Genomic DNA, 3,759 nt, shown 5'->3' on the forward strand with positions numbered 1-3,759 from the left:
CTGTAAAGTAATGTCTCCTGATGTCCAGCCTGAACCTTCTGTGGTAGGGCACTATTGTTGCCTGCCACTTTAATGGCCGAGCCAAGCAGCCAGGAGGTGCTTAATTGCGGCAGCCATTTAAGATCCCTGGCTGCCTATATAAATAGTTCATTTCAGTTCATTGCTGGCAGACCAGACAGTAACATCGCCTGGCTGCAAGGCTGCATACAACATCCTGGAGGTAGGGGCAGGAGCTGTAGGGGATGATTTGGAGGCTCCTGGTTCTGGGCATGACCTAAAACTGCACCCTGCCAAGAGTGGTTGGCCTGGTGGGGCTCTGTGGCGCTGGAGCCCCCAGGAAATGCAAGGCCAGTTATCACCCTGGTGAAAGGCAAGTAGGGTGCCTTAACCTCAGCCCTCATCTTCGGGTGGGGCATATTACATCGGAGCAAGGTATGCCAGGTAAGCTTCTGGAGGCGCCTGAGCCTGCTGGGGGAGTGACCCTGCAGGGCCAGGCACACTTCCAGGAGCACCTGAGCCAAGAATGAAGGACCCCAATCCCGAAGTTCAGACACGAGGTGAAAACCCAACTGAGGCACTCAACTGGAAGGGTCAAAAGGGCCAGGGGCCTACCGCGAGAGACGCCCATGACAGGCGAAGAACCCCGGGGCCACGACTGGCCTGAGATGTGGCCAGGGCTTAGGGAAGCCGAAGGTGCTATGATTGACAGCTAATGGGCAAAGGGGATGGTTGAGCCAACTGCCTGAGATGCCATCTGCAAGGCTTGGGCCACGGTGTAGGGGTGGAACAGAGCCACGGATAGCCCCCTCTCCCAATATCAGGGTGTAAAAATGGGAATCTCTCACCTTAATTAACAACGTAATTAATCAACAAGGCATGGCCGATGAGACAGGTGGGGAAGCTGGCCCTGTGGCTAGTCAGGGACTCCCACCTTGCCATACTTTTCTCTAACAATTTGTGGCCGTTATTCTTAGTAACCCGCAGTGGTGCCTGGGGAAACAGAGCCTCACCCAATTCCCGCTGGTCCCCCCTGTTGAGTTTGTAAACAGCCACCAGATCCCCTCTCAGCCTTCTCTTGTGGAGGTTGAATAGATTCTTGCCCTTCAGCCTCTCTTCATAGGGCCTGGCCTGCTGCCCCCTGACCATTTGAGTGGCCACATCCCTCTTGAAGTGCGGCGCCCAGAACTGGATGCAGTACTCCAACTATGGCCTGACCAACGCCACATAGAGGGGAAGGATCACCTACCTCCCTGGACCTGCTTGTGATGCATCTATAGATGCACGACAAGGTGTGGCTAGCCTTACTGACTGCTTCCTCGCATTGGTGGCTCATGTTCATCCTGGAGTCAGCAATGACTCTGAGATCCCTTTCTGCCACCGTGTTGACAAGAAGGGTGTTCCCCAGCCTATAGGTGTGTTGCTGGTTCCTTCTCCCTAGATGGAGCACCCTGCACTTGTCTGTGTTGAATTCCATCCTGTTCTCATCTGTGCACCTCTGTAACCTGTCTAGATCTAGCTAGATTCTGTCACTCCCCTCCAGCATGCCCACTTTATCCCACATCTTGGTGTCATCAGTGAATTGGGACATCATGCTTTCCACACCCACAACCAGATAGCTGATAAAGATGTTCAGTAGTACAGGCCCCAGGACCGAACCCTGGGGGACTGCACTGCCCACATCCCTCCAGGCTGAAAACGACTCATCCACCACCACTCTGGGTGCAACCATCCAGCCAAGTACGGATGCCCACCCAAACTCGTCACAATTCTTTACCTGCTTCAGAATAGTATGCAATCAGTGGTTTTCAATAACTGATCTATCATAGATCCCTTTGAGGTTAAGAGTGGAGTTAAGCAAGGCTACATCATCACTCCAGTACTCTTCTCATTATTCCTTACTGTAATGCTACCTCTGACCACCAACAAGCTACTAGCTGGAGTGGAGCTAAACTCCCTGGTAAGCTGTTGTATTTCAGATGACTTCAAGCCAAAACCAGGATCACCCTGACCTCAAGAGGCTTCAGTAAGCTGCTGATGTTGTAGTGTGTGCTTACTCAGAAGCAGGCCTTAAGGCAATTGATGACACCTTTGCTGAGGCATACAAAAATGGGACTGGTGCTTAACATTCAGAAGACTAATCTCCATCAATAAGCTCTTAATGAGTAGTCCCCAGCTCTGGTAATTCAGATTCGCAGTGAGACTCTTGGAGAACGTCAAATATTTCCTGTATCTCAGAAGCCATCTTTCACAGAAGGCTGTCATCAATGAAGAAATCCAACACTGCCTCAAGTGCAGCCTTCAGACGCCTGAGGAAACAAGTGTTTGAAGATCGCAACATCAAATCTGAAACCAAGCTCATGGTGTATCAAGCAATTGTGATCCCCACCTTACTGCATGGAGCTGAGATGTGGACAATGTACAGGAGACATTTCAAGTCACTGGAGAAGTACCATCAAGGCAAAAAATCCTTCAAATCTGGTGGGAAGACAGATATACCAATGTTAGCATCCTCTTGCAAGTAAACACCGTGAGCATTGCGGCGATCATCATCCATTATCAACTTCGCTGGGTCAGCCATGTCATCCAGATGTCCAGCTCCAGATTCCTGATTCTCCCAGATCAGCCAATGTATACACTGTGGTCAGTTTTTGACAGAGAGACACTAAATTCTGTCTGTCTATAATGTGAGTGTCTGGGTGTGTGATGTCTCCCTCTCTTATAAATCCATGGCCGGGTTTAAGGTCACACCTTTTTGTGATTTTAAATTCTGTTGATTTATTTTGCTTCTTGTCTAGAACATTATTTTACCTCTTGTACTTGTTCCTCTAACAATCTTTGGAACCCATCATAAAGAAAGCACAGAGCTGCATCCACTGCATTAATAAAACTTAGTACCTATGTTCTCATTATAAATGTCTAAATTCTCCTTGAAATATGTGGAGGGTATTCTGGAACCATTTTTCACACTATAGTCAAGTAATTAGGGTCTGGGAGCAGTTTTCTATTTTCCAGATTAACACACTGGAAAAAATGTGCTATATTCAAGAAAAAATACATACATGTAAAGAAGAAAATCCATTCACAGGGGACAACAAAATATGTATATGGCATGTACATGACAGGAAAAAGAAATGTTGAAGGGTGTGGGTAGATTTATATGGCATTCATAGTGTTTTATTTATATGGCTGACATAGATGCTTTTCTGGAAATAAAAGACTTCTAGATGATGTGAACAGGAATAGCTGAAGGAAAAGAAGTTGAGTCTAAATTAAACATCCAGAGTATATAGCCTAAAGGCCATTTGGTCCTGACAGAAAAGTGTGCGCTTAATAGGATGTTGATATTTAAACATACATGCCAACTGTAATGGTAAAGTGGGGGTAGAAGAGGGAAATATTTTTTTAATAACTTTGCAATAAGCCTGGCTTGTTTAGTAAAAAACAGTGAATTTTTTAAAAAAGAATTGTACTTTTATTTTAGAAACACAATATTTTCATGTGTTATTCATGCCATCACGGTTACCACCGGTATCACCACCCTGATGTAAAATCCAGGTAACAATCCTGTAAAAGATAATCAAGTCCTACTATTCCCTTTATCTTAGTAAAGGAATGAATGCTCATTTATAACTCTGTATGGAGTGTAAGAAACCTAACTGTCTTAAAATACTGTCCTTAAAATGGTCTGCACGCAGGTGGATTTGAAAGAAATCAGAATTCAAAAGGCTGACTGTAAAAAAAAAAAAAAAAAAAAAAAAA

General features: G+C 45.8%; 1 protein-coding gene across 2 annotated transcripts in view; it reads left to right on the forward strand.

Annotated features, from left to right (window-relative positions):
* METTL15 (methyltransferase like 15) overlaps nucleotides 1-3,759 on the forward strand; it is a 295,007-nt gene that overhangs the window by 267,386 nt on the left and 23,862 nt on the right. The gene's annotated exons all lie outside the window — the stretch shown is intronic.

The sequence above is a fragment of the Gavialis gangeticus genome, unplaced genomic scaffold, assembly GCF_001723915.1.
Source record: "Gavialis gangeticus isolate Ggan-Ray unplaced genomic scaffold, GavGan_comp1, whole genome shotgun sequence".
NCBI lineage: Eukaryota > Metazoa > Chordata > Crocodylia > Gavialidae > Gavialis > Gavialis gangeticus.